Source organism: Chinchilla lanigera, unplaced genomic scaffold, assembly GCF_000276665.1.
Source record: "Chinchilla lanigera isolate Chin_1 unplaced genomic scaffold, ChiLan1.0 scaffold00042, whole genome shotgun sequence".
Lineage (NCBI taxonomy): Eukaryota > Metazoa > Chordata > Mammalia > Rodentia > Chinchillidae > Chinchilla > Chinchilla lanigera.
Genome location: NW_004955443.1, coordinates 15,046,889 through 15,072,059, shown reverse-complemented (window position 1 = coordinate 15,072,059; position 25,171 = coordinate 15,046,889). Strand labels below are relative to the sequence as shown.

At 34.8% G+C, this 25,171-nt stretch overlaps 1 protein-coding gene across 9 annotated transcripts in view; it reads left to right on the top strand.

The window, feature by feature from the left end:
- Positions 1-25,171, top strand: part of Pcdh7 (protocadherin 7) — a 394,384-nt gene that overhangs the window by 88,318 nt on the left and 280,895 nt on the right. The window lies entirely within an intron of this gene.

Below are 25,171 nucleotides of genomic sequence, written 5' to 3'. Positions count from 1 at the left end.
TAAAATTTCTTTCATTGACATTAAAATAATATTTGAAGACTGTAGTAACAATAACCTGAGGTACCTAATTTGAAACTGGAGTGAAGATTAGGAACACCTTTCAGGTGTTTTTCATTACAGTGATTCTCCATCTAGTAATAGCTGGAGTGTATAAGATATACTTTGTCTCTCTCAATACATGGAGATCTTCTGTCATACATTGTTATTTCTTTCAGTCTGACACACGACCAATAACTGGCATTTATTGCATGCAGCTGAATGAATGAATGTCGGAATAAGTAGTTTACAGATGGGTCAGTATGAAATATCTAATCATTGATTAGATGTGCATTAATACAATATAATGTTAGTTTATTTTGTAGTTCTATTAGTAGGAAATAACGTCCTTCAGTATAATAAATAAATATATAAATAAATGAGACAATGAAAAATTTATAAATTATGATCTTTTAAAAGATAAGCTTTACTTTTCATTCCCTCATTTTTTTGTGTATTATATGTGTACTGGGAATTGAACCCAAGATACCGTGGGCTACACCTCTAACGTTCATTTTCTTACTGTTTTTTACATTACAGTAATCTTTCCTTGAGATTTATACTAAATTTAACATCTAAAGCAAAGGCTCTTGGCACTGTAATAAGGACACAGTCATAAAATTTAATAATGATCTGTATAATGCATTATTATTACAGGTCATTTCCAACTGTTTGTCTGTTACATGTGCAAACTAAAGGTGCAAGTATCTGAGTACATTTCAATGACAGTCAGAGGCTTCAAGTATTTCTCTTATGTAGGAGGATGATGTGATTTCCACTGGAGAGATATATCCCCTAGAGTGGAAGTCAGAGGCATCTTCTTTGAATTGGCAAAGGTGAGCACAATTCCATTCAGTTCAATAGACATTTACTCTTTAGCAAATAATTTATGAGTCTCTAAATCTAGGAAAGTGAATAAGGCCTTGGCCCTTGGATGGAAGAACTCACAATTAAGTTTATGAAGGAAAAATATAATCAATTATCTGGAAAGAGTAAAATTTAAGGTGTGACTATCAATGAATTTTTATTAGGGTCTACTCTTTCTTTGACACTTTACTGGAGGGCTTTAAAAGGCTGTGAACAAAGTGCTATGGAATCTGTTTAACTTTACGTCGGAGGGGGCTCTGGGGAAACGCTCCCTCTCTACTGGGCAAGGATACAATCTTTTGGACTCACAATAAAGGAGTTTGTGGCACATTTTAAGAGTTTTAAACCAAAAATTAAGATGAAGAATTTTTGGTCAAATAAAAAGTTTTAATATGTACTATTAATATGTTTTTCTGTACACCAACATAGCTGTGAAGCATATTTGTAGTGTTTTCAGTGGTGAAATATCTCACAAGGCATAAAGAGCCTTGAGTCCTTCAAAGTCATAATAATGGTCTTGCCTAGGAGAGGGTAAAAGTCAGAAAGAGAGGAAAAGTTTCGGAGAACCAAAGCCGAGACTTGAACCAATAGAAACATTCCAGTAGTAGAGGACAGAAAGATGTGCTAAAGTTAAGGTCCGTATTGTAAAAGCACATCATAAAACAAGTCAGAAATGCATGAGATATGATCTCCATATTAAAGGAATTTTCAGTTCAGTGGACAGAGACAAAAGTATATTACATAATGGAGATATATATTAGAAAGTATGTGGGTATTCCAAGAATGAAGAATAAAGCATCTGTTCTCAAATCTTTAAGATTACTAAGAATTCAAAGTTTGCAACTAGATTGCTTAAGTGAAGGAAACAGTTTAAGTAAGCCTTTTTTTGTGAAGAATCCTTTCCTTTGTCCATGTGATATACTTGGGTGCAGGGTAGGAGGCAATGGCGTTTGGAAGCTATCCTGAAGTCTTAAAAATTTTCACTTATCAGTATTATCAACTTATCATTGTTTGTGTTACTATTCTTCAGTCAGGTTTTTTTCCTTGTGGTGCTGCGCCTCATGCTCCCCAGGAGGAGCTGTACCACTGAGCCACACCCGCAGTCCTTCCTTCCTTCCTTTCAACTCAAGTGTAGAATGATGTAACCATATTGATTCCCAGAAATTTACTCGGGATTAGTTGAATTGCACTGTCAAAATCCAATTTCTTAACCATATTTTATGAAAATGTTTCTTCATAAATGAGTAAATATTCCTTTCTTAGGATAAATTCAAAACCCACATTTGACAGTAGTAATAGAATTCATACTGAAGCATTTGTTAAGCTATCTTCAAAATTTTAGAACATAAAACAGAACTTTATTCTCTTGCATGTTATTGATGCAATTCCAGTTTAGCTTTAATCAGTTTCTAAAAGAGTGTGTTTTTTCTTATGTTCTAAACACTATTCTCATTTCTGTCTTTTCTTTCCACTTCATGCAATGAAAAAAAAAAATCACACCTTTAATTTATTTTGAGAGAATAACAGTAAGACTACTTATATTTTCCCTGTTGTTATAAAAGCTGTAGTGAATAGTAGGTGAGCTGAAGAATTTAATTTTTCAACTAAGTAAACATGCACATATTAAATTCTCTAACTGTCATAAATATAATCAGGCCTTTAATTAGAAAATGAAGGAAACATAATTCTAACTATTATGAAGATATATTGGGCTTCTGGTGGTTAACACATCTAGGGAGATGAAGTAACTCAATCAGAATGCCTTATTCCTTAGCTCTATCCTGATGAAAGTTTTTGCAAATCTATTTTACTAAGACTATAGGATAGCCATTATAAATAAATATGATGCATCATAATCACAATCTTCAAATTTATATCAGCTCCTCATGAGAAATTAGTAGGACCACTGGATTTTGTAAGCTACAAGTTTTTCTTCTTTTATTTTTAAATAGAATTCTGCCATTTAAAAAGTACATTTCCAGCCATTTGTCTCATATTTATTTGTAAACCTGAAACTTTCATTAGAAAGGCAAAGAAAAACATTAATTAAAAGTGAGCGAATTATCTTGATGTGTTACTAATGTGGTAACTGCGAGGATTCCATTGCTCTCTAGGTCCTCCCATATAAATGTTACTTTTTCATTCAAGAAATTATTGCTTTGGTTGAACATTATGTTAAATGGATAGACTCTAATACTATATAAGGCTGGACCCACCCTCAAAAATTTTGTACTCTGGTAAGAGATACAAATCCAGTATAACACAGTGTAATGTAAGGGACACTACTACATTCTATAGGAGAGAAAAAAGGCACGGAATTTAAGGGTTTTGGAGTCATTAGAGGCTGCTGCAATTAAGAAAATTTCACCTTACTCACAGAGGTTGAGTTTTAAAAACTGTCATGTTTTTCAAAGAAGTAGGGCTAGGTTTATCTGTGTCTGAAATTATGGAATTTTGACCATTCCTCAGTGTACTAGGTTTCACATTTGGGTAAGTAAATGCATTTTGCTGCTGTAGTTTCCTACTAGATATATTTACAGTTAGCCAACATTTGCTTATTTTGCACAAAGGAAAGGTTTACATACATATATAATTATGTTTCTCCTAAATATATATTAAAATGAAAGCAATACAATGGAACATATTTTGAAATATATTTTGTCATATCTTTACAAATTTTTTCTGTACCTTAATTTCATTGCAGATCTGCAATAAAATATCACTAGTTATATGTATCAATTACTGGCTTATTTAGATGTGATCTTTAGTTTTCTTTTTTCTCTTTATTGAATTTTTAAAAAACTGTAAAATGCAATGTTGACTATTTTACCTGTGTTTTTCATCTTTCAGCATCATTGTTGGTGATATTTTCCACACTGTCAAGGACTATAATGCTATTTTCTTCACCTATTTTAATTTTCTTTGTATATGAGAAAGTCCTTTGGTATTAGTCATCTGTGACTTCTGCTTACCATTCCCTGCTGTCTGGTTTAATGGCTGCTACACAGCCAGATGGGGTAGGTGGTACTGGGGTATAGCTAAGGAATAAAACATTTGTACAGCGTGCACAAAGGTCCTAAATTCAATCCTAATCCCAAAATCCATCATCAAGAAAAGATACAGGGAAACAAATGAAGCAGCTTCTTTTCCTTGTGAAAGATACATAAGACTTCAAATATTGATTTAGAAATTTCTTTTTTGTTTTGGGTGCCTCAGTTGAACTCAGGACCTTGGCACTTGCCACACAGGTGCTGTGCCACTGAACTATATCCCAGGCCCGTCAACTATTGATTTAAATTTTATGTAAGCTATAAAATCAGTATATTATTTATATTTTGCAAAAAGTTCCTAATTCCTCATGATTAATTTGTAATGTAGGAGATGAGAGTGAATTAAAGTCAACTTTTCTCACAATGTTTTAAAGCAAATGTGTTAATTAAAGCTCATTAATTGAGCATCTGCCTTCCTATATATTTGACGTGATGAAAATATAAAATTCGGTGTAAGATTGTATTCCTATACCCGATAGATTTAGAGAATAAAGCTTTGAGAGAGATTAAAAAGCACAAAATGACACTACATTAATAAAAAAGGCAATAAAATTTGGCTGTAACTTATCTGATGAAAGCTATAAATATGCACAGTTTATTTGTGAATACAAATTACATGTATTTGCCTGTGCATATATAAACTATAATGAAAAAATAAGGAAATACTCCTAAAACTTTGAGAAAAGGTAATTGAAACAACATAAGTGAACTCATTTAATAGATTAGTAAATGGATCTCTAAATTCCAGATGGACGCTTCTGTAGTAAAACTCCTTATTCACTGTTAATTTGAAATATTTTGTAGATTATTTCTGTTGTTCATATTCTTATAATATCATTTTGGCCTCTTTTTGGGTAACTCAGAAAAATGTATTCAGTTAAATTTGGTCATAAGGACTTCAAATGTGTTTTACAATATACTGTGCACATTTAAAGGAATTCAAATGATGTCAAGTTCTCTCAAATTTTGTATAATGCTGCTAGGGTCGTGTTTTGCTTTAAAACATATTTTCAGTTCTAAAATCCCCGAAGTACTTCCCTCCTGCAGTGATAGACTTTGTAGGAAAATGTTTAAAGAGGAATTTAAATTTAAAAGGTGCAATTTCAAACACATTTTCTTGTGTCAACTTTTGACACTGACCTTTTAAAACATGTAAGCTGGGACTTTTCTCTTTAATTATGTTGCTTCTTTTAAATTAAATATATAGTGCAGTTCTTTACAAAATAAAGTAATATTTTGGAATGAGTCTTATTTTACTTGTCTGGGATTTGAGGAGCAGAAAATGCATAGGTTTGCATGCATGTTTAAATGAGAGTTCAAAATTTCTTTTAAACATCTTTTTCTTTTCATTTAGGCAGGGAAAGGCAGAATACTTTCTCCAAACAGTGATAGTGTGTGATACAAATATATGTATATATATACTTACCATTCAAAATGAGTTTTCTTCAGTAAATCGGAGGCAGGGTTTCACTGTAAACAAGTCGAAGTTAATATAATCTAGGTGGTAAGGCATTCATCAGAAAGACGGGGGGAAAGTGTACTTTTTTGGAGTTTCTCTCCAGACTTGTTATTAAAGCATTTTGCTTCCATTCAAATAGAGAAGAACCTCATCAGTCACTTCATCATGAGTTAGTGTATCACTATATGCCTCTGTAGCATTCCCAGAAATTCATCTTGCAAACCAAAGAGTTCAGATTGGGCAAATCAAGGTAAAGTATTAAGCACATTGATCATTTTTAGGTATTTATTTATTATTTGAATGTGCGGCCTGTGTTTGGAAGAAATTACAGTGAAATCACATTCAGAGGTAAAACCATGGCTGATGTTGTAGAAGAAATTAGATACTTGGATCTGAAGCAGTGTCACATATTCACTCAGTGTGGAGGTTGGGCGGTCACCGCGTCTTGTACTCTTGTACTTACGGTGTTTCCATTTCTATCTGTTGCACAGGATGTTTATTGTACAGGATGCTATTGAGGGATCATGAAATATATCATTTCTGAGGCTCTCATTCATAGTGCTCCAAAATTTTAAATTCTTTTTTTTCTGTTTCTTTGTACTGACTTGTAATACTATTTTCTTGTTTCTTTATGCTGATTTATTATGTTATTTCAAGATTTGCCTTCTGAGGTTTCAGTTTAAATATGAGTGCATCCTAATGTTAGAAAGAACTCCGTTTTGCATCAAACATTTGGTGTCTACTTGTCCCTTGGTTTGCATGTATCTGTTCTAGAAATGTCAGTAAATGAGTGTGTGTAGAAAGTGTGTGGAGTAATTATATGCAGTAAATGCAACACTAAGGTCTTGAATAATTTTCTGAAGAGCGTGTATTTTTTATTCTCACTGGTTTTCTCCTCTGAGATGAGTATGCTTACTCTGGGGAAAAAAAAAACTGAACAGAGATTTGCATTATTCAGGATGTTGTGGAGTTTCGTTGGAGGGCTTTTGTTGTTGGTATGTTTTGTTTTCTTGGACCGGGCATACATGCTATTGTCTTGTTCTGTTTCTGCCTGGCAAAGAGTGACTAAATACCTCTAATTGGTCTCCCTGCTTCCAGCCCTGGCCCCTACAGCAGTCTATTTTTAAAATCATAGACAGAGTGTTTTTTTTAAAACATAATTCACATTGCTTTTCTGCTTAATTTTCAGTGTCTTTCCATCTCTATCAAAGTTAAAACCAAAGCCTCAAGGTTCTGCACGATGTGAGTTTTTCACTGGTCATTTCCCACCTCACTCCTCTCACTCACTCAGCTTCAGTCCCACTGGCCTCTTCCCTGTTCCTGCAACACAGCCAGCTCCCTTGCTGTGCAGGGTCTGCGCCTGCTTGGTCCTCTGGCGCTGCCTTCCAAATCTCCCTTGCGCTCACTCAGTCACCTTAAAGTCATCTGAGCCACTCACCTGGAAATAGCACCTTTGCCCCACACCACTCTTTGTCTCTTTTCCTCAACCCCCTTAGGATACAGATGTAAGTGTATGTGTGTGTGTGTGTGTGAGATATTTTCTAATTGACTTATTTCTGTCTCATTTCTTTAACTTTTGGGAGGACAGATATTTCTGTTGAGTGAAAGAGGAAAATTATTTACTGTTTCTCAGCCTCCATATTTCCAGGTGTCATATGAATCCAAAGAGAAACTTCAAGGTCAAACAAAATGTGCCTTTTCCCCTCAAACTATGAGACTGGATGTTTTTAACTTCCAAAAAACAGAAGAGTCCTTTCCTCTGCAGTGAAAAATGTCCTCACTCCCGCTGAAGAGAACTCAACAATTCCAATTACCGTAATTAACTCTATGTATCTGTAACCGTGTTAAAGTAACAATCCTTAAATTTGCTACAAGGGACTGGAAAATCATGTTTTACTGATAAAAATTTATAGGGACATCTGCCAATGTCCTAGCTTTAGACATGCCTTTTTTTTTTTTTTTTTAACTGGAAAGTCTGAATTAGCATGTAGAACATTTAAGTTCTCGGGGCAGAATTCTTGTTGCTAGTGTAATCACCCCAGGAAACCAACCCTGAAGGAAAAATCCTATGACTAACCAAGAAGCATGTCAAGTCCTGAAAACCAAGGGATTATTGCAAGGGTGGATTGCAAAACATCTAATAGTAAGGTTTTTAACCTTCTCCCTTTTCCAATACCTGTAAATATAAAATTTAACTGTGTTAATTTTTGCTATAATTCTTCCTATCCTAACCATTTTGGGTTTACTTGTCCTATTGGAAAGAGAAAAACACCTTTTAGGGTACATAATTCATGCCATTGCAGCATACAGAGGTGGCTAAACTGTGGTCCACAGAACATAAAACACCAGTGAGTATTTTCTGAGGGTGAAATGTCCCTTATTCTTAACGATAGTCCATGCTTCATAGTGGCAGGGCCTTCTCGATATGTTCCAGTGTGTTTACCAAGATTGTCTATGTAAACAGTTTCTTCTAGGGAAGAAAATCTATATCAAGACAAAAAAATATTGTGATGTAGAAACCATACCTGGCTGTCTGTGCTGCTTAGTTGAAGACAGATATTTAAATGGCTGGGCAGCATAATCTAGATTATTTAGATATGCTGTGATTTAAATGTATTACATGAAAGTGCTATTGAAAAAATATATATACATTTTCATTCTCTTGGATCTGATAATATTTGGGTGGATTATGTGATTAATTAAGTGCAGATAGCTTTGTGCTCATAAAAGAATTTTACTTTGTTAGGGGTATACTGAATAGATGAATTAAAAATAGACTCTGTTACCATTTGCTAAGGAAAAGTTAAATGTCTAATCTTCAGATTATGTATCTCTGCCATTAATTTGATGGAGGTGCTATGTTATGATAGTTTTTTGAATAATTAAGTTAAAATTGGTTATGAAATAATTTCTTTAGCTGAATGTTTGCTCAGCTAAATTTCAATGTGTAGAACTTTTTCTTTAGCAAGGTATATTGAATATATGCCTATCATTGGGCTTGATGAAAGCTCAACTTTTTGAAAAGCAAATGTCTGAGGAAATGGTTTTGAAGGTTTTTCAGAGAAGTTGCAAGTAGACATGGTTAATTGGACTTCTTTTCTGTTGAAGAGAAGTTAGAGGAAGTGTTCTTACAAACAAGTTCTGAATGGAAATCATGGTTGAAACCAGGAAGAGCAGATGTGGCATGTAACAGTAACTTAAAGACTATCGCAGACCACATACTGACAGTTCGGTTAAGCAAAGACAGATGCACCGCATACGCGGTCTTATATACCATATACCGGAGGTGTACGGAAAGCCGCCCTGTCTAGCTTTGTACAAAAGCATTCTATGGCGCTCTCCACGATAATGTTACTTGAAGGCCCATTTCTCAGTGAAAATCATGGTCATTAAGCAGTGTATATTTTAATGGAATCTTGAATTCTCATAAAATTACTAAGGATAACATTTAAAAAGGTTAAAAGTGCTATGTAGGGCAAGGATTACCAATCGCACTAATTGTGTAAAACTTTTCAATTCTCTGGTTTATGCAGCTTGATAGGACTATATTCTTTTGCTATTAAAGGATAACCAACACAAAAATACAGAAAAAGAGACAAAATAGTATGGTCACTTTCAAAACAGACCAAAAGGTGCAAAAGGTATAATAAAATAGAAGATATTTGTGTGTGTGTGTGTGTGTGTGTGTGTGTGTGTATGAAAGAATATCTCTATGTATAAAAAGCCTTGATAAGGATATAAGTCTCTAGTTTTTCTTTTTTTCAGCCTCTTTACTCTGGTAGGTTTTTTAAATGAAGACAGTTCTTCTGGGTGAATAAGTAAAAATAAGAATTAAGTAATGACATAGTAAGAAATAAAAAAAATGATGTATTAATTTCAATGGGTCTTCATATTTAAGTTTAAAGTCTGGCAAAGCTGCTCTTATAAAGAGGAATATATTTGACTAGTTTGTGCCATTGAAGGACCATAGTAAATGATGATAAACCTTACTCAAATGGATATAAAAGTAGTATTGTATTATTCTGTTGAGAAACTATTAATGTGTCAAAGAGAAAACTTATATTATGTAAAAAACCCTAGGTGTTTGTTTAAGGACTAAAGATGTTTGAGAATATATGGGTTACAAACAATACATCAAATAAAAATGTCTATCAGACTATAGAACTGCCACATATCTACAGGAATAGGGGAACACATTTTAATAGGAATGTGAACATAGTAATGTGTTAGATGTGGTCTCATTTAGCATATTTGCAAAAACACAATAGACTCTAGTAGTTTGCTGGAGATGACACATAGAGAGGATGCAGTATTTATAAAAGTGAACTAAAGTGTATTCAATTTGGGGGAGTTTGTCATATATGTTTAGCACAGGCTTCCATCACCAGTCTCCTCATAACAATGTTCTTGTTTTTCTTAAGCTTCATTCAGAAAAGATTGGGGAAGTTGCTCAATTTTTCATGATGGAGAATTATTACCAGAATCTACAACCCACCCTTAGTATCACATAGCAACTACTTGTGCTAAGGATTTTTCTCTAAGAGAGACAGTGTGGCTTGACCCATTTTACAGATGAGGGAACTGAGGCCAGGTAATTTCCTTGGTGGCCTATGATAGCCTTGGATTCAAACTCATGTCTCTCTTATTCCAAAGGACAGGTCCTTACCACTCTACCCTAGGCCCCTCTATAGATTCTGAAAAATTGTCTGAAGTGATTTCTCTGTATTGTCAGCCAAGGGCTGGTCAAAAATAAGAATTCCATTTCTTTTGGTTTTTGTATTTTTAATTTTTCAGAAGTACTAGTATCAGGCAGAGGGAAGACATCAGCTCTGTTCATGTTGGAGATAAAGGGGACAGGCAGCTCTGCAGTTGGCTCGTGGCATTTGATGTGCCTCTAGCTTGACACAAGGTGTGAAAAATGCAAGTGAGACCAAACTGATTCTAAAATAAAGTGAGGGGTTATGGTCTTCCTGAGGTCTAGATCCTATGCTGTGCATAGCCCTGTCTACTCAAGATTTCCAAATGCATAGGATGGCCTGAAATAGGTCAATATTTCTTTTGCTGCAAATGCACTTGTCTTGTTAAGCTTAAACTAAGAGACATCTTTACTTTTTCAGTTTCCTTTTGTAATCGGCAGTGATAAATAGCCTGTGTTCCTGGACACCCAGGACATCGAGCACTGGTGCTGTGTAGAGGGCGGGTGAATTGCCTGAATCTTACACATTTTATTTAAACCCAGATCCGTCCTCTGCATACAATTTTATTGTGTCTAGGATTATTCAGTTGAAATGGCTTCTGCATACTGATGTTACGAGAATAGAAACAGTGGGAAGGATAGAATGTGTATCCCAGAGGCACAGTTCAGAACCTTCTGAGCTATGTTTCTCAATGTTCGGTTTTCATTAATGGTTAAATTAAGAGTAAGAAAAATTGAGTGAAGTCCCATCACATAGCAGGGTAGTAACTAGCGATCACAAAGGAGCAGGATCTCAGATACGGGGTGCTAGCAGAGACAAAGTAAGTTCTTACAGGGCAGCCCTGTAACCTGAGCATTTTCTCTTTTCCAGGCATGATTCATTAAACTCCTTGATGGTGAGGTCATGGGAGTCTCTCCAACCCCAAGCAAATTCATTTCCAAATGACACCTGCATTTACATTTACTTTCAGGCAGCTTCTATTATCTAAGTTCATTTTTACCTAAAATAATGAGTGAATTTAAAACCTTGCTTAATAGAAGACAGGATGCTCTACATGTTTAACAGTGCAGCCAATGGAGGCTGGGTTTAGAATGCCACGCGCTACCTTCAGAAACATTTTCTCATTGTTGTGTTGAATTAAACAGCCACAGCCTGGCGCAGACTAACAGGGAGCTGTGTAAAAGGTCAGGTGTTGTGTTCTCATTTTTTTGTTTATGTTATTATTTTTCTGGCTGTTAAATGGTACTGTAAGCCCTAAATAGCTACTTTGCATTCCTGTGGGGATATTGTGCACATTTTTATGCATCCATCTTGGTTTACTTATTTTGTACTTCCACCTCTTTATATTAAAAATTTATATTTTTTAGTTAGACATTTCAAGTTGGAGGCTTTTAAGCACTGATGCTCCTTGTGGTCACTGCACAAGAAGGACTGCCCTTTATGACAGAATGCAACTGTGGGGAGTGCTGGTGGGCAAAGGAAAATCTGCGTGAGTTCTCAGGCCTTCAGTATTATTCCTGGTCTACGCCCAATTTTCAAGAGAACTCATTTGACTATTAGTCTTCCAGTGGTAACAGAAGCCTTTATAAATAGCATGTAGAATTAATTCTTTTTCAAAGCAGCGGGATCTTTTTCATGCATTATCCTTCTCTCCATTCATAGGGCTTTGCATTTTATATGTAAAATAAAAAAGCAGGCATTAAACAGCAAAGATAAAAGCATTTGAACCAGGGTGTAGTAGCATATGACAATATCTGCATCACAAAAACTAGGCTTTGGACAGATATTTATATAACGAACAGTTTGGCTACTTAGTATGATATTTGTATTAAGGTAACACAGGAAAGTGACCGATGCAAGCCTTTTGGCACACCTTTATATCATGGATTTGATAGCACTGTGGACTTAATAACTTTCAGCTGGTCTGAAGTTGGAGTCATGATTCTGCTAGTCTCATTTATCGTTTTCTGTTGTTGCTATCTCCTTGTCCCATTCACTCTGATGCTCCTGTCCTTCGGCATTTTTCATAGTCTGACACGCAGCAGTAATGGTTCTATTAGCTGCAGCAAATCTGCTGAGCTTGCTTTCCCAGGCAAACATGTCGTCATCAGTACTTTTCTGCAATCCCTTATCAGCCCATGCCCTTTACTGACTCTGCAGGAGCCATCACCTAGAATTAAACATTTTCTGCTACACCTGTCCTTATTCTGTGCAAAACAATTATAGTCTATTATGCCACCTTCTTGCTGACAGTCAGATACTGCTGAGATGACAATTAAGTCCCTGAAAATTTAAGTATGATGCTACCTGAGTGTAGGGGGCTGCTTTGATGATGGGAACCATTTGGAGAGATGCCTCTCAGAGAACAGAACATGACTGAGGCTCCTTGATATCATATTATAGAAATGCTTGATTCTGGTTAGGTGAGAATTTCAGAAGGTAGACACTTGGAGTTTAGTTTAGTTGGAAATCTAGCATAGTTAAAATTTGTCCAGAACTGGAGAGGCTAACTCAGCACAGGTCCTAGAACGCTGCTTCTGCAGAACAAACAACACTCATGCGAAAATGAGAATTTCCAACTTTTCTAATTTTAGGGGTATCATTTACATTTCACTCCAAAAGTGCTTCTTTTTTGTTTTGCTCAGCAATAAGCAGTTTCCTTTTATTCTTCAGTAAATTGGAAGCAAAGAGCCCAGAATATGGAGAGGCCAGCAACTTAGGAGGATTTTGGAGAAATACCAGTCACAACAAACGTAGAGCCCCTCTTGGTGACGCATGTGGTCGTCTGTATAACTAAAGCAGCATTTCTCTGTTCCGTCCCTCATAATGCACGCTTCTGTCTCGATCTTCTGGGAAGTCATTCTCTCACATTTCTCCACAGTAGTCCAAAAATCCATATCTTTTCTCCAGGTCATTCACCATCAAGTATACCCTATGTACATTCTTTCTATTTAAAAAGAATGCTTTGAAATCTGATTTAATGTTCTCCTGGAAAACTTCAAAATATGTGGCCATAGTATTTAGCAGAGAGATATTGCAGATAACCCAAAGACGTATTTTCCTTAAGAAAATGAATAGACAAAAATATCAAACTGTTTCTATATCAGATGGAATACCCTCAGCTTTGCAATTCAAAGATGAAGCTCCCCAAAGAAAGAAATGCTCTGTTAGTAGAGATCCATCTCAATTGTTCCTTAACCATAAAGGAGTGAGATATTGTTTTGCTTTGGGAAAGTGTCCAACTTCAGAATGGAGGAGATATTGGCTATCACCAAGAATATAATTTTACTAGGGAGAAAAGGGAAAAGAAAACCGTATCAGCACATTTTAGGAGCATGAAAGTGGTTTTGGACTGAGTATTTTTCTTTTTATGGCTAGAGAAGAAAAAGCACAGGGACAAATACTGGAAAAAGATACTGGGATAGCAGATAGCTTTAGGCGATCTGTATGATATGAAAATATGTTATGACTGTATCCTCTACAAAATGGAAGTCACCACCAGCAGATGTGAAGTAATTGTTTGAGATTTGTATTATAACAAATATTTGGTGGCAGGCAGGTTGGGATGACAAAATTCAGAGGCAAAGCCACTGGAGTAGAGACTTGAAGAGAGATGAGCAATCTAATAAGTCAAATGGTGATAGTCAAATCACAAAGACGCACAAGGTCTGTGTGAAGTTGAATTGCGGGGGTTTGCCCAAGGGATGTATATGCATAGATAAGGGAGTGAAGTTTTGCCACTAACCTAGATGAAGTTTACCCTCTTAGATGCTGGTAATATAACTAGTATATTTTCTCCCCCTCTATTGCTTCAGCAAGGTTGAATCATGTCTGAGTTTATAGACGAGGCATATTATTTACATGATTCACTTTTCCATGTTGACATTGAATATCTATCATAAAAACCAGAAGATTATCAATGGTATCATGTTTTGGCGCAATGCAGCACCATTTCTAATTTATACTTTACAGAATGTTTTTCATATCAATAAACTTTCAATATATTTTTCCTCTGCAGCTGTTTCTTCTTGTTCTTTAGTGTATTGCCCATGAATCTTTAGGAATCCTAAGATAGATCAATGCTACATTAAAATTTAAGAAACTACTTCATCAAAACCACATGGTTCATTTCCTGAACATTGTCAGCAAGCCAGGAAAAGAAAACATGTAAGAAATCTGTTTTGTTATTGTGCTTCTTGCTTAACTGCTGCTCTGCCATTATGCTGGCCATGAGATGTACTCCCTTCTGAAGAGCTCAAATGAGGCAGGCAGCAATGATAAGGACAGGGTCAGAACTTCATGGCGGACTTTGAGAAAGGACCATAATGGTTTAAGTGCTTAAGTCCTTGGATCATTTCTAACATATGAAAATATATTAATGTGCTTGAGTATGGCTATTTTCCCATTTTTTTAAAGTTCCAAAATGGTGGGTCAGACTAGGCCAAGCATTGACGGGTTTTTTAAATTAATGTTTAATAAGATGGGGTGGCTGCCAGCACCTTAAAAGAGTCACGAAAATGACTTGAATAAATGCAGCTTTTCCATCATAGTTGGCTTCTGGCTTGTACTGTCTCTCACTCGAAAGTTCTTCATTTCCCCCATATTCAGTCCTTTTTTCCCCTCTTCTGTCTTTTTTCTTCCTGGTCGCCCTTCCTTCTACCTTCTGTATTTTCCTTTCTTCCCTTGAAGCATTATTAGTGCATCTTTCTCATTATTCATGTTTCAAAGTGGCTTCACTCTTAGCTGACCATTCTTTAAAAAGTCAACGACAAATCTTAAGTTCTACTGCATTTCATAACCTCATTAGAGATATGCAGTAATACAACCATTTATATATTTCAAGGACCTATATTGAGTTTAGAGTCATAAATATTCATTACAAATTTTTGTGAAAGGGAAGCAAGACCGATAGAAGTAAAGTATATTGAGCTCTATTATAGTTAGAATTCTCTGGGAAAAGGATTATATACATAAATAAAACAAATGTGCTGAGCATGGAAATAACTTGGAGCAGTGCCTTATAGGAGTAAATATATGCTTTTGAAAAATTCAACACAGTGATACAATTTGTCAATAATCCACCTTCAGTCAGACTAAGCCTCCAGCATATGCAGAATATTAAATGCTACTCTGGAGTTTATTCCCGGAATGATTCACTTTAGGCAATATTGACATGTAGCATCACTCTCAGAAATAAGAACAGAGAAGGTTCATCTTCTGGAGCTCTGTGTGTAAATGGGCACTCCCTGTTCAAGAACAGCTACACATTGCCAAACCACTGAATATTGCAGATCACTTATAGGAGGCTGCCAGAGGAGAAGTCTCAGCGGTACTTCCATCTAGTTGTTGACTGATCTCCGGAAATTTCAACTGGACTGACCCACGCTAGTCTGGATTTTTTTTTTCTCATGATTCCTCCCTTTTCCAACCAATGGGAAGTAAAAATGCATTTTTTTCTTGCAATGTTAGATAAGAATGCAAAGAAAATCCACATTTTAAACTCAAAATTTAATTTCATTTATATGTTCATTGGTTTGTAGTTTATGCCCCCTTTCCTTGTACCAAGCCTGCAAGGAAATGTATAAGCTAAGTATATGGTATTTATTTTGTGCCAATTACCCTTTGGTTTTACTTCGCCCTCCCCACCACTTTGTTAGGTAGGCACTGCAACTCGCATTCAAAACCTAAGGCAACTGAGGCTCATAAAGTAACACTTCCCAGAATTCAAAGCTAGTAACTCTCAAAGCCAGTACTTTGGGTAGTACCATAGTGGTAGAGCTGGTTCCCAAACTCAAATCTCTCTATATAAAAAAGATATTATTCATTTTTTTTCAAAAGTACAAAAAAAGTACAAACTTATGCACAGTTGACTATCTGGGTATTTTTAAAGAATAGTTCTGGGAATACAGAAAGAAGTAGTTGAACAGAAACCTGCATGTCATTGATTCAGAAATAAAAAAATAAAAGGAAAACTAAGCTGAATGAGTATTTTCATATACAAGCATAAGCTATTCCATGAGTATCTTAGTTACTTTTCTCTTGTTGCTGAGATAAAATACCTGATGCCCAAATTGAAGAGGAAATAGTGTATTTAGCTCACAGTTTGTGGAGGTTTCAATCCATAATCAGCTGGTTCCAAGGCAGAGTGGCACAGGCAGAGGGCAACAGGTTTATGAGGGCAGAAGAGAGCAAAAGCAAGAAGAACAAAATGGGAGGAGAGAGAAACCAAGCCTCTTTCACTCCCTTATATTGTATGCAGGTGACCTGCCCCAGGGCGGGTGTAGCACTCAACACCCATAATCCCACCATTGGACTATGAATCCCAAACTCTAGAAGCCTGCCCTCATGACTGCGTGAGGCTTTGGGGGATATCTAGACACAAACCATAACAATGTGTATCTGTTAAATTTTAAATGTTAAAACATTATCACTTGTATTAAAAACTGTCAATCTTGTGAGCAATTGTGTGTACAATTCAAACTGCCTGGGTACAGCTTAGTGGAGAAGTTACCCTTTTGGAGAAGACTGTGTAAAACAAGGCATGTGTTCTCCAGAGGTCTATAATCTAGAGTGTGTACAGATACTGAATCTGGGAAACTTCTTGGAAGATGTTCTGTGTTTTGGAGTTAATACATCCACATCTTTTTAGGTGGTTCAGCCTTGCAGTATAAAGTAGGTTTTGGACTCATATGGTTAATACTTAAAATTCAACATGACCATTTGTTAGCTTTTGATCCCTGGGAAATTATTTATTCTACCTCTGTTTCTATTGTCTCATTATAAGATGACGATAACAGATACAATGTATGTCATATGATTTACATATATTTATGCACTACTTACTATGTGCAATACAGTGTCCTGAATGATTTACAAATAAATCACTGAATCTACAAAAGAACTAGATGTTTGCTATTATTGTACTTTTGAGGGTTTAGAGGGAATTGATGCATATAAAGTATTTAGAGCAATATCTGACACATAGTAAGTACTCAATAAATGTTAGATCAATAAATATTATCCTTAGCAAAGAAGCAGGAAAAGATACTTCAAACAGAGCAAATGTCATGTGCATAAGCTGTAGACACAAGAGTAAATGCATAGTATATATTTGAAGTCACAATCATGAATTCGATTTTGGTGATCAATAAAAAATGCTCTCTACTAAAATGTTACACAAAGATCTTCTCAATTTCCAGTGTCAACAGATGAGAGATGACTGACCTACTTAATTCCCTAATATAGGCTTCAAAAGACAACCAGTTATCTTGCAGGATTCTACTCCTCAGCAAAACAGGCAATTTACATTGTGAAAATGCATGTGCTGATGATGGAGTCTTATGGTGATGTAAAAAGGATGTGAGAAATGTTTTGCAAGCAGGCACGCCTTAAAATTATTTTCTGTTTGGCTTGGGGAGACTGATTATTACAATTCCAAGTGCATAATTCTCTTAAGTGGTGTTTAAAAAGTAGTTTTCTAATTTTTTTCTAACTTTCTTATTCTGTGCTGGAGATCAAACCTAAGGCCTCAGGCATTCTAGGCAAGCACTTTGCCTCTAAGCTACACTCCCAGCCCTAAAGGTTTTTTCTTGTTATTAACAGTTGTTCACTTTTTTCTACCAATGACATGCACATTCAGTATCATAAATGCATAAAACCATTGTCATCCGTGGTATTTTCTATTTTGTCATTCACAGGGCTGTGTGTACAAGATGCTTTTACTTTAAATTGTAGCTATCACTAGTGGCGATCTATGCACTTATTACAGATTTGTGACAGTTATCTGACTGGCTTTGATAAAGGCAGCTTATGGCCTCCAAACCTTGTAAGTGCATTGTGAATGGGACTGTTAGGGTGTGTTTTTCTGAATGTAAACTAATTTGGATATGAAAATTTACACCGGAGCTTCATCCAGTTCTAATGTATTACAGACTTTTGTGCATTAATCTGTACTTTGTTTTGTTACTTTATGTTTCTGAACTGGAGCTGCCATTCTGTTTTGTTTAGTTTTAGAGGAGCAGGTTTTTGAAGAACTGCCACTGCTGGTTTATATGGTGGAAGGGACAGAAGTGCACCCATAGAACCATGTAATAAACATGAAATGGTTCTAGATGTTTAAGTCAATATATTTCCCCAAACATTAATTACTTGTTATAAATGAATTACCTAGATATATATGAAAATGGAAAACTGTCCCTTTATTCCAGTTAAGAAAGAAGTAGAATGCAGATGTATACAGTTAAGACAGCAGATGATCTGGATCGAGAGAAGTTGAGAGGCAATTTTAGACATTTCTTAAATTATAAAAACTCTGCAGGGAAAACATTCTATTACTAAGTCAGATTTGAGTCTTCAGATGCAAGCTGGCTGATAAGATATCACTAAATTAATATGCAAAAGCAGCAGCCTGAACTCACATCTATGTCTTTGTTTCCTTCTGAAACAGTTGTCAGCAGTAGCTAATTGATGTCCATAAAGTATTTGTGCTAATGTCAACACTAAAAATTACGCTCAAAATTTTCTTAAAAGCAATGAAGGGTAATTCCTCTTTTAGTAGTTGTCCAATCTGAAATCTTACCACATACCATTATTTTAAATGGATGAGACCCTGATAATACCACTAATCCTAGCTTTCAATAAATTGAAAATGAAGGCAACAAATAATTTGCATGATCTACAGTTTTTAGAAATATGCCTACTAAAATGTAGGAAAGTTCATTATCTTATTCCACACAATTTGCTCTAATATAGGAGAAAGACGGGAAGATGTTGATGATATATTGTCTTGTGGACTGCTTTAGGGCCTGTATTCTTCATGATAGAACAGTTTCTCCATTGACACCATGTTATTTATTGATACCAGAGCAAATAGGCTAGTAAATTATAGATACACATCCAGCCAATCAGAACTTGCTTTGGATTTAGAGAGTTCTAATTTTGAAAACCTTTTTATTTTGCTCCTTTTCATTTTATCTGCCTTTGTTTTATACAATCTTTTTCTTTAATAGATTCTCATTTTGAAATTTAAAAATGCACCATGTGTCCAATATACTTCAACTAAGATACTTAACTTCGTGTTATTTATATTAAATACGAATACTTTATAAAATATGCACTTATAATTGTATAAAACTACATTTCCTTATTATGCTGTAAATTTGAATCTTGTCAAGTTATGTAAGAACCAAATTTAAGTTTTAAAAAACCACACAAAATAAATTCTTCACCTCACATAGTTCTACATATCTGACAGTGTAACTAGCAAAGCACTAGTTTGTGGCGATGTAAGAGACATTATAATTTTAAACATCCTGTCATTGGTAGATTAAGGTACTACAATTCACACATTTTCTATTTCATTATTTTAGACTGAAAAGATAAAAATAAAATAACATGTTTTCTTTATTTTAGTTTCTTTTTAAATCATCCTTCACACTTTTTTTGCTTTCCTTCCACGTCTGGCTCTTATTTTCTCAGTTTAGAGAAGACTTGTTTTTCTTCATTTTTCTTTACTCTCTTTCCTGCTCTGTAGTGCTAACACTAATAATAATAATAATAGAAGTCTTAGACCTAGATCTGGGAGAGTGTGGGAGGTCATTGAAGTTACTGCTCTTCATTTGGTTTTCATCCTACTCATTCCACACTGAGATCTTTCATGTTTCTCTCAATATCTCTACATATTTTCTGCATTTCTCAAATTATATTGATTTCACTCTAAAAGTTTTATGTGTCATAACGTTAGTCACTTTAGCTGGAACATTACTTTTCCAAATGTGTTTGCTCATAAAACCTCCAATGTTTCACCACTCTCTTCTGCTTAAGGTCATTTTATAATCTATTAAATGTTGTACCTTTTTTTATTAGCTATAGTAGGCTAATGTATTTATGGTTTAATCACTGTAACTAGAATGAGAACATTTCATCAAAATAATTTCATGAAAGTATGTGTGTGTAGACATTTCACTAGCAATTTCCCACAAGTGGCTATTTGTTAGAGCTTATGAATTTCCTTCTCCTCCTATGCAGTGCTAGCTCAGAGCTAGCTCTCCAGCACATCTATTTTGTGTCTGTTTTTGAGTCCTCTCCAACTGACCAGACTTTAGTCCTGCATGAGCTTCATCTGTTTATATCTGGACAATTACAAAAGACAAGACACGTCATAACTAGAACTTACTCAGATAAATATATTTCTGGTCAGTGCCACCATCTTCAGAACTCTTTCAGGTAAAAAACAGTTTAGGGTTACGGACTTGACCATCTCAGAGAGCTAGTTAAGGGACAAAAGTTGCCAGCAAATGGGTATAAAAACTTACCTAGGGAAGGTCAATTTTCAACTGTTTTAGATAACATTTGTGAAGTTCCCAGATTGGCTCTTGAATGTGGGTATGTGAACAGATTTAACAAATTTCTTTTCTTCCATCATTAAAATAGTCTATGAAACCATTCACAGTTGATTGATTAAAACAAAATAAAAACAGACAGAAAGGCCTTTACTCACTGTATACATGCTTTCCCATCAGTTCGCATCTAAACAAGGAAGAAATATGTTAGAGTTGTTCTTTACTGCTGTTTACTCAGTGAAGAGGACAGGGATAGAAAGTTTGTTTTCCATACCAGCTAAGGAATCAAGGTCTTATCTGGATGAATATGAATTTCAATAAAACTTCATTGTCATGCTCTGCTACACATGTTTTTTCTATTATCGAATTCCGTTCCTTAAAGTAAAATAATGTGGATGGTTCATATTTTTTAGACTTTCATAATTTTGCATATTTACTATATAGTCCTGTGCGGAGAACTAGTCACCTATGAATCAGTACATTAATGATTACTCAAAAGTGGCTCTTTAAAAAATCACAGTAGCTCACACGTGGCTGAGTAGGATTTATTATATTTCTTCTGAAAAAAACCTCAAATTTATCAACACCTAGATACGAGCTCAGAATCACAAGGTTATGCAGATTTGTGAACTTTTTCTCTCTATGGGTGAATGAAAGTGGGTTTTGGCTAAAAATGATACAATCCATAATAACATAAAAAATAGATTCTGTGACTCCACTGTTGAAGAATTCCTTCTCACTCATTCATCCACATGTAGCAAGATGGTGTCTAGTTTATAGGTTTTATAGGTTTTTCTTTTCTTTTTTTATACTATTAGATCTATTCTGTGTACTCCGAAATTAGGTACTTTGCAAACATTGCACATTTTGGGTAATTGGTTATTGTATTAACTAACAGTAATGAAGCCTGTTTCTCTTTCACTAATCAGTGCACAAAAGTGATCAGAAACCTTTAATGATTTGATTCTAAGCCTGGACTCCTGAATGAAACCTCTCAAACCATCCCTCCTACCAGTAACTGATATCGTGCCTGTCCCTTATCATTGTCATTGGTTGTAAGTGGTATAAACATGGAAATGTAGATGTTTGCTCCTGTGCATCATTGTACACACATATGCATCTATGCATGTGTGTGCGTGAGCTTACATAGATTTCTAACCGTTCACTCATTAAGTTAAATCAAGTCACACTGATGACACTGGCATGTCACAAATGTAGTGTAAATATTGGATCCACAGATATGAATGAGGGCACAGTTCTTGTTCAGACACTTCCTGTTCAGTGAGTGAGAAAATTAAATATGTTAACCATAAGCAATGTGAGCAATGTGAGCAATGTGATTGAGCCAGTCATAGTAGAGTAGGTTCAATGCAATGGAACCAGGATGGAAGGTCAAAATACTAAGTCTTAGTCAAAGAAGAGTTTATTTGCATATTGTACATTATGTACAGTATTGTACATTATTATTTTTCTTAATTTGTAGTAGAAGAGTGGAAGCTTGTTTGATGTACAGTGTTGTAGCATAGACACTGCTGGTTTCAAGAAAGAAATATCTGAATTCATAAGAATATTTCCTGGTCAGTGAGGACACGGATGTTCAATTCTTGAAAGTATATTTGAAGTATGTATGCACATGTGAGTATCCACAGACAAATGCGTATGTTGCATTGGCTTCCTTTACTGCTCAAGCAAAGTAACATAGGTTGTCTTAAAGTAGGCTGCCTTTATTTTATTATAATTCTGGAGATCAAAAGTTCAGAATAAGTTTCAGTGGACTAAAATCTGTGTATCACTAAGATTGCATTCTTTTCTGAAGGCTGTAGGGGGACATGTTTTCTTTTACAGATCCTTCAAGCTTTATGTTTGTATTTTATATTACCAGGTAAATATATTACTTATTTTACATTAAATATTGTAAAATAATGTAAAATATCATATATTTTACATTAAAACATCATATTTCATATTATAAGGTTTATATTTTTCTTCTTCCAAGTCAGAAGTGGGAGGACAAAGTTTTCTTACATGATAGGGCTTTGACACCAATTCTTCTGTTCCCCCCATATCCATTTGCAAACCCTATGTGATTATGGTGCCCCAATTGGTAAGTCAGAATAATCTCTTGTTTTAAAGTCAGCTGCTTAGCATCCTCATTTCTTCTGTAATCCCCTCACTTCTTATATAATCCCCTCATTTTTCCTGTAATCTTCTCACTTCTATATGAGTTTCACAGATTAGGATCCTGACATCATTGTGAAAAAAGTATTCTGCAACTGCGTGTGTAGTTTTTCTACTTAAAGATTAGACAATAGAGTGAAATTGGAGAAAATGAAAAGTAAACTAAAGGTACTTTGCAATGAACAAGAGAACTTATGATGAAAATATCTTGTTAAGGAACCATCTCCTTGCATATATTGGGTGCCATGATGACACAGATATTACAAAGATAAACAAATGGAAAGTCTAAAGGAATTATAAAAAGGGTGGAAAACACATTCATATTTTCTCTCAAAGGCTGGCTTGTAAATGATGAGAAAGGTCACACTAAAAATGGTATTTACTTGGTTTTGTGCTTCGCTATTACCATCTTATATTATTATTAATTTTTCAACCAAGGCTCTGTACTTTCACTTTGTATTTGGGCCATAGTTTGTGTTGCCTAGTCTTGCTTGTCACAGCAAAGGAAGGTATTATATGTAATTATTACCAACATTTAATAGAAAAGCAACTGAAACTAGAATTGTTAGTTGTTCAAAGTTAAGATAGTGGTGCACAGCAGGGCCAGTATTTGAGCTAGACAAGAAGTGAACACTGAACCAATCCATTCTCTTTCTTCTTTGAAGACAGGGATGATATCTTCTCATATATGTCTTTCCCAAGTATGACATGCTGTTTAATACATGATTAAAATATTGTTGTTTGTCAAACTGAATTATGTTTCAGTTACTCGGTCTTTGATAAAAATCCTCATTTTATTTGTAAAGTGTTAGAGGCAAAAAAAAAAATGTCTTGAATCTTTTCCAAGAAATTTGTTGAAACAGACTAAAATCAACTTTTATCTTCTCTGTATAATGATATTTATAAGTATATTCCCTTGTTCAAGGTAGATTATTCGTTGTTTATTAGTTATTTTTGTACAGTGACATTTTCTGAAGAGATCTGATAGAACTACACAAAGCAATATTTCTCCCTGTCTTAATTCATTCATAAGAAATCCAAACTTTAAAAAATTACTTAAACAAATATAACAATAAAACTGTTTTAAGAAGCACAATTAAGAACAAGGAAGCCGTATGTAATAAAAAAAGAAAAGATTGATGGGAGATGCAGTTTAGAGAGTTTTTTATACTCCTAATCAATTTTATATGAATCTTCCAGGCTCTGACATGTACCACATACTAGTGGCATACTAATAAAATAATAATAATTTTATTGTTAGTGATGAAAATATCTTTCTCATGGGTGCAGAGTCCATTGGGCTGAGAGGTCCAATCATACTGAAGTCTATATCATCAGATAATCTATTACAAGATCTGGAAGAAAGAGCAAGGACCCAAGGCCAGGACTTGAACATTTTAATGTTGATTCTGCCCATTGATTACAATGCAAGATTGAGCAGCGTGCAGAAGTTCTCTATATCTTTTCACTTATCTACAAAGGGGCTTAGACTATCTATTCAATCTACTTCATAAGATACTGTTGGTACTAACCAGATCCATGAATATAAATGCATCTTGAATTTTTTAAAAGGGGGAAGCCAATATTAACTTAGGTGTTTTTTTCATTCACTAAATACAGTTCCAGCTGAGAACTAGGCAATAAAATCACAAAAATGAAATAGCAGCCTAATTTAGCATTAAGCATTGCTACCTTATATTAATTCTGCTATTAGACCCTTAAGTAATCCATTTCTGGTGACTCAGATAGTTAATTGGGTCAAAGCAAAAAAAATAAAAACAAAAACAAAAAACACCAAATGAGGATGTCAAAAAGACTGAAGATGTTAGCAGTGCTAATTTCTTTTAATTCTTAATTCACTGTGTTATATAATCTGTATTTGGTTGACTCAGAACATGAAGACATTAACAGTGGTGACTTTCTTGGTTCATTTCATCACTTTAGTGAGCAATATTATTTAATAAAGCATTGCAAGTAATGCAGAGATAAATAAGATGTACCATATGCCTTTACAGAGAGTAGTTATGAGTGAGAACAGGGGTAACATGTGTACATAGAAGACCCGATGTATTAAGTGCTATGAAAGAATAGCTTCAAGTATTCGCAAAACAAAAGGAATGTATGAAATGAAAAACTAACTAGTAATATGAATTTCATCTTTGGCCAGGAAAGAAAACCAGTTTGAAATCAAACAATGTGCAAAGAATAGCGTGGGGATGGTATTATCAACTTACTAAACTCTCTTAAGTTGCTTTATAAGAAATAAATGATGCTACCCAGGCAATTTCATATGTTGGTGATTTTTTTATAGCAACATTCACTGTGCCTTGTGAAAACTTAAATTTATCTCTTGAAACTTTTATTGTGAAGAGTAAATAGTTTTGAAAACATGATCAGTAGATCTACGAGTAAAATAATGTTATGATAAAAATTTGTACCCTGGAGGTTATGATAATGGAAAAACAACTGTCTGGCTCTAGCTGGTTCAGATCATTTCAAGACGGTATTACAATATCTGCAGGTTTCAAACACAAGAGATAAAAT